Genomic DNA, 12,735 nt, shown 5'->3' with positions numbered 1-12,735 from the left:
TCTGATAAGCTCCCTGTCCACAGACCTTCACAGCCACAAGGTGCTGTGCCAGGGGGATCCACACTTGTAAGGTACCCCCTCATATTGAAGACATGAGGCCTGGTATTGTTCAGGACTAAGGCTGCATGCTCATCCCCTCTGTTCCTGGCCAGCCAGGCTGCATGCTCAAAGATCTGATGTGGATCATTTAGGGGCCACCTCACACGTTTTCTCTTGGTTTTGTGTGAGGTTCCCCTATTAAATTTATAATGGACCTGAAGGGAGGTCCTCCTTGACATCCATTTCATACCCTTATCAAGGAAATGGGTTTGGTATATATTTTTAGGTGAAACTTCATGCTAATTTTGTATGGGGGTTCCCAAGCTGACTTCAGTGGGGTTAAGACTCATTATGTAATCTTTTGTCATGTTCTAAGAACCAGCCTTGAACTGAACCCGGGCTGAAGGCTCATGCCAAGTGATAGTCATGCTGATGCAAAAAAGTTAAATTAACAATAGAAGCCCACAGTTTTAATGTAGAACATGACCCCAGTAGGATAGTGACTGTAGTTCTCGATCCATTATTTGTTTAAGAGCAGCAACATGCGTCACCTGTTATCCATAAGTTCAAATTGTACAATAATGCAATTTTGTAAAATATGACAATACTGTAAGGCACACAAGGGCCTATTTCAAGTTGCAATTTAAATAACTTGGCATAGAAGAACATATTTGTGCCCCATTCCCATAGTATTCAGTTTACATTAACCACTTGACCAATGGAAGGCTTTACCCCCTGTTAAGCACATTGTTACTTTAACTGGCAATTGTGCAGTCATGCAGAAATGTATGCAAATTAAATGTATATATATATATATTTGCATACAAATATAGCTTTCTTTTGGTGGTATTTAAATACTACTGGGTTTTTAATTCATGGCCATATAAGTGAAAAACTACCAACAATTTTGAAAAAAATGCAATTTTTTTTTAGTTTCTGTTATAAACTTTTGTAAACAAATACATTTAGGCCAAAATGTAGTCTGTTACATTTCCTTAAAAATGACACAATTCAGTGTATATAATTCACGTGCGGCAAGGTCAGTGGCTGGTGAGACACAGGCTAGTATCAGAGCCAGATACATACAGGTTACATACGCCGCGAATGTTAGAGCGAGAGCAATAATTCTAGCACTAGACCTCCTCTGTAACTCTAAACATGTAATCTGTAAAAAAATGTAAAGTGTTGCCTATGGAGATTTTTAAGTACTGAAGTTTGGTACCATTCCACGAGTGTGCGCGTGACATGTTGGGTATCTATTTACTTGGCTTAACATCATCTTTCACATTATACAAAAAAAAAATTGGGTTATCTTTTTTTTTATATATTCATTCAAGCTTTTTTTTTTTTTTTAAACGCGTTTGAAAAATTGCTGAGCAAATACTGTGTAACATAAAAAGTTGCATTGACCACCATTTTATTCCCTGTCTGCTAAAACAATATATATAATGTTTGGGGTTCTGAGTAATTTTCTAGCAAAACATGATGATTTTTACATGCAGGAGAGAAGTGTCAGAATTGGCCTGGATGGCAAGGGGTTAATTACCAAAAGTAATACAAATAATTATTATATATTGTTTTTAAGGTAATGTATTATATTTTCAAAAACTATACTCAAGCATGTAGCTTAACAGAGAAATTACTGAAATTTAAAGTTATAACTCAAACCAGAAATTTCACAGTAAATAGACAAATAATAAATTATTATGTTATAGCATATAAATAGATGATTTAGCTTGATTATAACAGTACCTTTTCAATAGCAGCAGATTCTCATTCTCCCTCTTAACTGTGTGAGAAAAACATGGGATTGTGGGTAAATCGTATACCCATAAACCAATGTATTTCATTGTAGTTAAGAGGGCTGAACTGGAACAGAGCATTTGCCTTTTAGACACATGCCCCTTCTGTGACACTGCAGTGAGAGGGGTGCCTCCACTGCAGTATTTTTATTGCACAGCTGGGGCTAATGGTACTTTACCATTGGCCCAAGACTCCAAGTTGTCCATTGAGCTCAGTGCTTCTGACAAGAAGTGAGGAGAGGCACTGTGAGCTCAATCTCTCAGTCTGCTGCAGAGTGTGCCAGCTTGTATTTAAACTAGCCGCTCTGTATGTAGCTTCTGACAGGCTGCTCAAGGAGCCTCATATCTCTGCAACCATGGGTCAGAAGAGACCCAAATTTACCAGTGGTGGGGTAGGACTTAGGCTACCTACCCCCAAATTTGGGGTCTCTGTGACCTCAGGTCATCGAGCTATGACCTACAAAGCCTGATTTTTATTCTTTTTATTGTTCATGGCATAGCTTTGCCTCACCTGCCTCCCCTGACTGCACATCACTGATATATATACAGTATATATATATATATATATATATATATATATTTGAAATTGAACAGATGAGGTTGATGATGTAGATGGGGGTGATGTTGTGAATGGCCTTGTATGTTATGGTTAGCATTTTGAATTTTACACGGTGGGGTAGGGGAAGCCAGTGAAGAGACTGACAGAGAGGGGCGGCAGTCATGCATTGATTAGTGAGGTGTATTAGTCTAGCAGCAGCATTCATAATAGACTGAAGGGGGGATAGCCTGCTTAAGGGTAGGCCATTAAGGAGAGAGTTGCAGTAGTCAAGGCGGGAAATAATCAAGGAGTGAATAAGTTGCTTTGTGGTGTCATAAGTCAGGAAGGGTCGAATTCTGGAGATGTTGCGGAGATTAAGGCGGCAGGATTTAGCCAGTGATTGGATATGGGGGCTGAAGGAGAGGTCAGAGTCAAGTATTACACCCAGGACTCTGGCATGTGTGGAGGGACCAATGGTTGTGTTGTTGATATTAATGGTGAAGTCACAGGGGGGACCGTGAAGGAGGAAATATAACGAGCTCAGTTTTAGAAAGATTAAGTCTGAGTTAGTGGTGTGACATCCATACCGATATGTCATTCAGTAAGTTTGAGATCCGTGAGGAGATCGAGGGGGTGAGTTGAGGAGTGGAGAGATAGATCTGGGTGTGATCGGCATAGAGGTGGTATTGGAAGCCATGGAAGGTTATCAACTGGCCCGGGGAAGAGGTATTGAGTGAGAATAGGAGAGGCCCAAGGACGGAGCCTTGGGGTACCCCAACAGAAAGAGGAAGGGGAGCGGAGGAGATGGAGTTGTAAGTGACACTGAAAGTTCACTGAGATAGGTAGGAGGAGAACCAGGATAATGCAGAATCACGGAGGCCAAGGGAGTGTAATTTGCTGAGGAGGGGCAGGTGGTCAACTGTGTCAAAGGCAGCAGAGAGGTCTAAAAGTATGAGTATGGAGTAGTAGCCATTGGTTTTAGTAGTTAGTAGGTCATTGGTGAGTTTTAGTAGGACAGTTTCAGTAGAATGTTGTGGGTGGAAGCCAGACTGTAGGGGGTCGAGAAGGTTGTTGTCCATGAGGTAGCGACTCATTTGGTCATGAACAAGGCATTTGATGAGCTTGGAGGCAAATGGGAGCAGGGAGATGGGTCTTAAGTTATTCAAACAGGTGGGGTCTCGTGAGGGTTTTTTAAGTATGGGGGTAACCAGTGCATGTTTAAGCGGGGAAGGAAAGGTGCCGGAGGAGAGGGAGAGGTTGAAAATGTGGGTTAGGGAGTTGAAGATAGAGTGGGATGGTGGTCACAGTAATTGAGAAGGGACAGGGTCCAGGGGATAGGTAGTGAGGTGGGCCATGGAGAGGAGTTTATCAACTTCATCTGTGGGAACTGGGCAAAAGGAGGAGAGTATTGAGTGTGGTGTTGGACCTGATATGTTGGGTAGGGGAGGAATTTGAATGCTGGATATCTCTTTGCGAATTGTGTCGATTTTGTTCCTGAAGTGATTGGCAATCTGTTGAAAGGTAAGCAAGTTGGTGGGTGGGGGCAGTGGGGGGTGAAGTAAGGAATTAAGGGTAGAAAAGAGTTGATGAGGTTTGGATGAGAGGGTTTTGATGAGAGTGTTGTAAATATCATACAAACCGTCCTCTCCGCTCCTCCCAAGACCTCGTGCTCTTTAGCTTCCTTGTCTCCTCCTCCCATGCTGGTCTCCAGGACTTCTCCAGAGCCTCTCCCATCTTCTGGAACTCACTATTCCAATCTTTTCAGTTATCTCCTACTCTGTCCACTTTAAGGCAATCCCTGAAAACTCTACTCTGTCCACTTTTAGGCAATCACTAAAAAACTCATCTCTTCAGGGGGGCCTATCCTGCCTCCAGCTAACAACTGAATCTTGTACTCCCCTCATCAGTTCATCCCTCACAGTCCCTATCTTTTGTTTCACCAGCCCCTCTCTGTTAGATTGTAAGCTCGCAGGAGCAGGGCCCCTCTAACCCCCTTGTTTTTGAATTGTACTGTTGGTGTATTGCCTCCCTTTATATTGTAAAGGGCTGCGCAAACTGTTGGCACCATATGAATCCTGAATAATAATAATAATAATAATAATAATAATAATAACAAACAAGGCTCTTTCAAGTCCCTTAAAATAGTCCCTACCGCAGGAATATTAACATATAATAGTAAAAATAATTATACAGGTGTGGTCAGTGTAAGGTGGACTGCCTGAACTGGTAGTGGCAGCAATTACCAATGCACTAGACAGGTATACTAAAGAACAGTGCAGGCAGTTTTATCCCACACTTTTATTTTTTATTTTATTTTATTTATTTCAGTTACTTATATAGCACTGTCAATTTACGTAGCGCTTTACACATACATTGTACATTCACATCAGTCCCTACCCTCATGGAGCTTACAATCTAAGGTCCCTAACACACATTCATACATATACTAGGGCCAATTTAGACAGGATATGATTAACCTACCAGCATGTCTTTAGAGTGTGGGAGGAAACCGGAGTACCCAGAGGAAACCCACGCAGGCACAGGGAGAATATGCAAATATCAGCAAGACATTAAACGAACATAGTTCAGTGCAGGAGGGTATTATATAGCAAGTCCATAACATATAACAAACAAAACATATGCTCATCTGAGCCACTAAATACACTTATTTCATTTCTTGACTAACAGGATGCATTCTAATTGGTTCCCACAAAAAAATATGCAGCACATTTACTATTTTAATATTCTATCAGCAGTTGAGCTTTTCACCCAGCAGAAATATCTCATAGCGAAAATAGTGAGAGAATGAGGGAGCCTCTAGCATAAACCAGCTTATACATGAAAAGGTTTGTGGACAGCTGACTAATTAATGAGGTCTGGATAACAGGTAAAATGTGGACCTAGGACTAGAAGCTTTATCCCACCCAATGCTCTGCAAAGCTTCCAGACTCCAGGACCCAGATCAGAACTTATTAAAGGGGTAGTAAACTTAAAACTAAAAAAAATAAATAAACTTTTCCCCTGAAAGGCAATGTTATATTGTGCTAGTATGCATCACATATTAGTACATTATGTGAAACTTACCTTAAAACGAAGCAACCAGGGGGCGCACTGTTACCACTGACAAGGCTTTCATCTTTACCTGGTCTTCCTTCTGGGAAGTGGGCTCCGGTCCTTTGAATGCCGCAATGCCGTCACTTCTGGGCATTTGCGCAGAAGTCACTGTTTATGGCACAGGGCTCTGAGGGAACAGCACGGGTATGCTGTTCCTTTAGATCACATGCATCGGTGACTTGTGGTGCATGTTTAGGAGATATTTGCAGAATCTACAGGTAAGCCTTATTATAGCCTTACTTGTAGGTAAAACCCAAATATATGGCCTTTACTACCACTTTAAGATCTGAGAAAAAACTCATCAAACAGACATGTATGTGAGAAGCCCAGGTGACACCAATACATTATTAGCAATCTTGCTAGCCTGTGCCTTACATCAGTTATAAAAAATATATTTAAAAACTTTAAAAATTCCCATCGCAATTGTACAGGAGGTCATTACTATTTAGGTGGGTGTTCTGTACAACACTAGAAGAGTAATAATTTTTTATGTTTCTCCTATATGACACGCATTCCAGATTATTAAGATCATACCAGTAAAAGGGCACAGAAAGGACATAGAAAAAAGTCAACCACATTTACCAAATCCATTAAAAGCTGTAGGGTTATCAGTCTCCTTAATCTGACACTATTGTTCTTACTGATCTGAATGAATTGTTTTTACTCTCTACTATGCATGTATAAGAGAATAAAGAGAGAAAAATGTATACATTTGTATTTTCAGGAACTAATCAGTAGCTGGGCAACCTTTTGCTTGCAGAACAGCTTCAGTCATTTTTGGAAGGTCATCAAAGAAATCCTCTTCTGTGTCTAGTGGAATTTTGCACTATTCTTCATGAAGTAAAGCCTACAGCTTTTTCTGGATTCTGCTTAACACTTTCTGTTTCATAACTACGTTTGATAACTATTAAAATGTATTTGGCAGTGGGAAAGTGGGCATGATCATTCTAAGATATAGAACATCACCAGAGATTAGATTTGATACCATAGGAATAAGTTTTTTTCCAAACTTTTCCAAATCCCCTGCCATGCTTAATAGCTGGCAAAAGTTATTGTGAATTAAAATTATTCTTTATTGCTCTTCAATCATAAAACCACTGGTAGGGGGAAAAGAAGACCATAGATGGATCAAAATGTATCCGGTTCAACAGAGTTTATCCATCCATGGGCAGACTCGTTACACATAAGTCGATCTCTTGATCGACTTTCATACAACCAGCCTGTTGGGTTGTTTTTGCTAGATCAGTGCCACTGGCTATAGCTGGCTGCACTGATTGAGTGTATTCTGATGGTGGGAAACTTTCCCTGCTGTCAGAATACAATAGCTCCATGGGAGGGATTACAAAATGTGTTGATGGGAGAATCAAATCTCTTCTTTTTTTTTGTTCAACCTAAAGGTTGAAGGAAAAAAATGCATAATCTATCGCCTGCTTAAATGATTCTGCTCCTTATATCCAGTTAGGAAACTGTGCATCAATAGAAGTTATTCCTGAATGGTAGCCAAGCCATAGATGTGCACTATATGTAGTTCCCCCATTCAAAAATGTTATCGAGACATTCACAAACTGCTTGTTTGAGCCTAACATAATTTTTGGAGCTGTATTTTGTAACCTTAAGCAAATATCCAGATAAGAGTATATCGTTGTGTGTTGACAGTCTTCAATTTCCAAGCACACTTCTTTTTGTTGATGGCAGTTTGGGATGAGCTTTGAGTTTGAGTCAAACTCATGTTCGACTCGAACATCAGCTGTTCGCCAGTTCACTGAACAGCAAACCATTTAGGGTGTTCGCGGCAAATTCGAAAGCCGCGGAACACCCTTTAAAAGTCTATGGGAGAAATCAAAAGTGCTAATTTTAAAGGCTTATATGCAAGTTATTGTCATAAAAAGTGTTTGGGGACCTGGGTCCTGTCCCAGGGGACATGGATCAATGCAAAAAAAGTTTTAAAAACAGCCGTTTTTTCAGGAGCAGTGATTTTAATAATGCTTAAAGTGAAACAATAAAAGTGTAATATTCCTGGGGGGTGTCTATAGTATGCCTGTAAAGGGGCGCATGTTTCCTGTGTTTAGAACAGTCTGACAGCAAAATGACATTTCAAAGGAAAAAAAGTCATTTAAAACTACTCGCGGCTATTAATGAATTGCCAGTCCGACAATACACATAAAAGTTCATTGATAAAAACGGGGGAACCCCGAACCAAAATTTAAAAAAAAATGACGTGGGGGTCCCCCTAAATTCCATACCAGGCCCTTCAGGTCTGGTATGGATATTAAGGGGATCCCTGGCCAAAATTTTTTACAAAAAATGGCGTGGGGTTCCCCTCAAAATCTATACCAGACCCTTCAGGTCTGGTATGGATTTTAAGGGGAACCCCGCGCCAAAATTAAAAAAAAAAATGGCGTGGGGTCTCCCCAAAAATCCATACCAGACCCTTATCCGAGCACGCAACCTGGCAGGCCGCAGGAAAAGAGGGGGGATGAGAGAGTGCCCCCCCTCCTGAACCGTACCAGGCAACATGCCCTTAACATTGGGAGGGTGCTTTGGGATAGCCCCCCAAAATACCTTGTCCCCATGTTGATGAGGACAAGGGCCTCATCCCCACAACCCTTGCCTGGTGGTTGTGGGGGTCTGCGGGAGGGGGGCTTATTGGAATCTGGAAGCCCCCTTTAACAAGGGGACCCCCAGATCCCGCCCCCTGTGTGAAATGGTAAGGGGGTGCAAAAGTACCCCTACCATTTCACAAAAAAGTGTCAAAATTGTTAAAAATGACAAGAGACAGTTTTTGACGATTCCTTTATTTAAATGCTTCTTCTTTCTTCTATCGTCTTTATTCTATCTTCTATCTTCCTTTGGTCCCAATGTTGAGGGCATGTGGCCTGGTACGGTTCAGGAGGGGAGGGGCGCTCTCTCGTCCCCCCTCCTTTCCTGCGGCCTGCCAGGTTGTGTGCTCGGATAAGGGTCTGGTATAGATTTTGAGGGGGACCCCACGCCATTTTTTTTCTAATTTTGGCCGGGGTTCCCCTTAATATCTATACCAGACCTGAAGGGCCTGGTATGGAATTTAGGGGGACCCCACATCATTTTTTTTTTAATTTTGGTTCGGGGTTCCCCTATGGGGAATTCCCATGCCATTTTTATCAATGAATTTTTATGTGTATTGTCGGACCGGCAATTCATTAATAGCCGTGAGTAGTTTGAAATGTCATTTTGCTGTCAGACTCTTCTAAACATGGGAAACATGTGCCCCTTTACAGGCATACTATGGATACCCCCCAGGTACAAAATTTAAAGGAATATTACACTTTTATTGTTTCACTTTAAGCATTATTAAAATCACTGCTCCTGAAAAAACGTCCGTTTTTAAAACTTTTTTTTGCATTGATCCATGTCCCCTGGGGCAGGACCCAGGTCCCCAAACACTTTTTATGACAATAACTTGCATATAAGCCTTTAAGATTAGCACTTTTGATTGTTCATATTCGTGTCCCATAGACTTTAATGGTGTTCGCGTGTTCGAACACATTTTTTGCTTGTTCACATGTTCTGGTGCGAACCGAACAGGGGGGTGTTCGGCTCATCCCTAATGGCAGTCAACCTGATATGACTCATCTCTGGAGTTGTTTTTGTAATTGTGATCTAGATGCTTCAAACTTTTTTCTTGTGATATATCCATGCTTTTTCTGTTTTTCTGTTGTATAGGTGTGTTTTTTCTGGTAATGTATACTTATTTATCTATGTGTTTGTTGTATTTACAATGTATATTTCTATTGTAGCTTAGTTCTGAAACATGCAGAGGTTCTGTAATCTGCACAATGCAATCCATGCTTTTTTATTTTTGTTGTTGATCTGTGATCAAAGCAGCTCTGTCATTCCAGAGAAACAGCTTGAATTTAGCCTGCCTTGCCAGGAGAACAGGACAGCTGAACACACCCGGGAATAGCACCGGGTGGGCAACATTGCCTTCGTACCAACAAGCTGTTCAGGGAGGGCATTCATATCATTTAACACAATTCTGAAATGTTACCATGATTAATAGCAATCCATCAGCATGTGCATATTGCAGCAAGACATAAGATTCTTTTCAGGAGTGAAATCATGATTGACTAAATTGGAGTCATAAAACACAGTGGAAGGGCAATTTTGGAGCACTGCATTTGATTTAAGTTATAAAAAGAAATGTGTCAAGAACTAAAAGTTTTAATGAAAACTTTCAGCACTTATTAGCTCACAATGTTCCAGTACAGATGTAGACCTTGATAAGAAATTGATGAAATTTGACAGCTAACCTCTGGGCACATAATTAAAATGAATTGATTCTCTACAGAATAGACACAGTACTTTTTTCACAGGTCTTGCATGTGCAGAAACATTGGAGGTCAAAGGTAAAATGAGTTAATCACTATGGAGACTGATCAGGCCTCAGGTACCAGAGCTCTACTGTATCTGAGTTACAGATCAAGTTAGAGTAGAATTTCAAATACTTTCACACAAAATTAAACATCTACTCCTTTTAAGATCAATAGGCTCCAGTTTGGAGCTCAGCTAAAGGATATGAGAGCTATTAATTCACATCAATGACAGATGCACTTACACAGTTTGAAATATTACCTCAAGCTATATATTTAGGTGACTGATCCACCAAGACATTGATTGCACTTTGCCAGTATTTCAACTTACAGAGAATAACCACCAATGCAAATTCTATTTCTGTTACTCGTGCGCATATTATAGAAGACCTATGAATCACATATAATCAGAGACCAAGATATCTTTTTATTTAATTTCCTGGCCTACTGTACCAACTGGTTAAAATGACATCTTTCCCAGCTTTTTTATCCTGTGAACATGTTTAAGTCCGCAACTCAAGCCTTAGACCACCAGTTTAGTTGTTTTGACTGCTAACAGCTTGTAGAAATGTTGGAAGTTAAGGATGTGACACTGATGGGGATTATCTAAGGAAGAAGGCTGTACATTGGCATCCATGACATATCCACTTTGGATTATATACTTCCCCTTCACAAGAGATAACAAACAGCTGGCTTTTAGCCCAAATAATGTGAAAGAGTAATACTGATGCATTTAGGCCATTCATATTTACATTTCAAACTGAATAATAAAATTGATGACACTAGTAACAATAGGGCTGTTAGCATTTCAGTGTTCAAAGCGCTACTGGAGTACTCATTAGTAAAATAACCCATGACCCTCTCATTGTAAAAGATGTGGCATTAATAGCTTAATTTTACATGTGCTCATCAGCAGCCATGTTGTTAATACTTGAATTTGTTGTGCAGATTATTTTCACACTTATCTTCCAGTGTACTTATAGAAATAGGGAGGTGGCCTAACTGCTGCTATTATGAACAGTGCTTTAGAGAACATGATTATTTGGCTTTACTAATCATTTCATTTAAAGTAATTGGGGATGAGAAAGTAAATGGGTGGTGCCAATGCTGTTTATCTTTGGGGAGTGGGGAACAATTACACTTATAATCTAATCAGTCTAATCAATGTGCGTAGTTATCTAGAAGGCAAGTGTCTGTCAATAGACAAACAATTGTTATCCAATCATGCTGAAAAAAACAAACCGATTGGACAGATGACAATTCCTTTGGGCTGCTTTAGTCCTTTCTGTAATATACTGCTTAGCTGTTCTGTCAGCTTTAAAGAAATGCCTGTGTAAAAAATACTAATGTTCTACATATACCATTCATTTATGTCCTGACTGCAGGCAATATGCAAGCTGTAAAACTTGTGTTGACATGGAACAGCATTATTTACTTGTTAGGTAATTAGGTTACAGTGTGCACTATGAATTGTTATTATCATAGTCAATATTATTATTATTATTACTAAAGTATAAAGGGTAGCAGTGCATACTCAAGATATGTAGAAAAAGTCCCCTGTTCCCTTGAGATCTGGGTACAGTTACTAATCAAGAAAACCATGTCCCTATTATTATTTTTCCCTTGCTACAATATATATGAAAAATGTATATATTTTTCTTGGATTGGTCATATAACTAGAGAAAAAACGTATAGGTCCCTAAAAAAAGTCTCTCAATGATTATAGAATGGCATTTCTCTGAATGCTAGAACATTTGGAAAGACAGTCTATTACAGCTTGAAAGGAGCTAAAGGATAAAAAGCGGAGAATCCCAGAATGTACTGAGGATATAGCAGGATTTTTTAGTACTGACAGAATGCCTGTTTTATAGTATACTAGCGTCTCATGTAAGACTTGCTAAACATTTCCTCGGTCATCACCTGCTTTCACTTGTGAATTCCCACATCTGTCACACAGTGTCTCACACAAATTCCTTGCTAGGTTACACATGTCTTCAGACCTCACAGTCCCTCAACCTGCAACATATCTATTCCAAACAGAGGATAGCTACAGAAAGCCTAAATGGAAATGAAAGTGAGCATAAAAAGATGAAAGAAGAAAAAGACTGTCTAGAAAAAGAAGAGGATGGACAGTCAAATAAAGTCCCAGTAGAAAAATCAAATACATTATGGAGGTTGCAGCATGCATCAACTAAATGCATTTTCTTTGAAGTATATAGCAGGTTTGGTGCTAGCTATACCATGTGTACTAAAGAAACATAATCTGTGCATTGAATTACTTTTAATATTGCAGCAAGCATAGCTCTAGTTACTAAGGACTTTGAATCCTTAAGGTATTAGTGCCAAGAGCTATAGTAAGGTCAAAATACATTAGAACGACAAAGAATGTTTTACAGCTCCCACAGAATCAGATTAGCAGAAAAGGAACTAATTGTAAGAGATCAACGCCATAACACCCATACCAAAAATTATTTCACACTTTAATTCTCAATCCACAAATGCCCTCTCCCTGAACTAACTGTAAGACTTTCCCACAGATGTAAGACGTTAGGAAGTAAAGCCTCAACTCCAGCGTTCAGTTTTCTTCTGATTTATGTCAGGCATCAATTTGAACTGAGTCAGGAGATTTACAACACTGGAATCTGAAAACTGACCCTGTGTACCCAATTGCATTCTTTGATGGCGGCATTTAGCAATAATATCACACTAACAGTACGAAACAGATCCTTCCAACACACGTCCTTTTACTGTGATCTCATCCCTGTGCTAATATTTAAGCTATTCCTTTTATACATTTTATTGCCAGTGACTGGGACTTTCCTGTTTAGTCTGAAGTCTAAACTTCCCAATGCTTTTTCATAACAAAAATATTCATTAGAAAATAAATCTAGTAAAT

General features: G+C 39.7%; 1 protein-coding gene across 1 annotated transcript in view; it reads right to left on the bottom strand.

The window, feature by feature from the left end:
- SEMA3A (semaphorin 3A) overlaps window positions 1-12,735 on the bottom strand; it is a 388,300-nt gene that overhangs the window by 84,449 nt on the left and 291,116 nt on the right. The window lies entirely within an intron of this gene.

The sequence above is a fragment of the Aquarana catesbeiana genome, linkage group LG03 (genome assembly GCF_042186555.1).
Source record: "Aquarana catesbeiana isolate 2022-GZ linkage group LG03, ASM4218655v1, whole genome shotgun sequence".
Classification (NCBI taxonomy): domain Eukaryota; kingdom Metazoa; phylum Chordata; class Amphibia; order Anura; family Ranidae; genus Aquarana; species Aquarana catesbeiana.
This window is presented reverse-complemented; position numbering and strand designations above follow the sequence as displayed.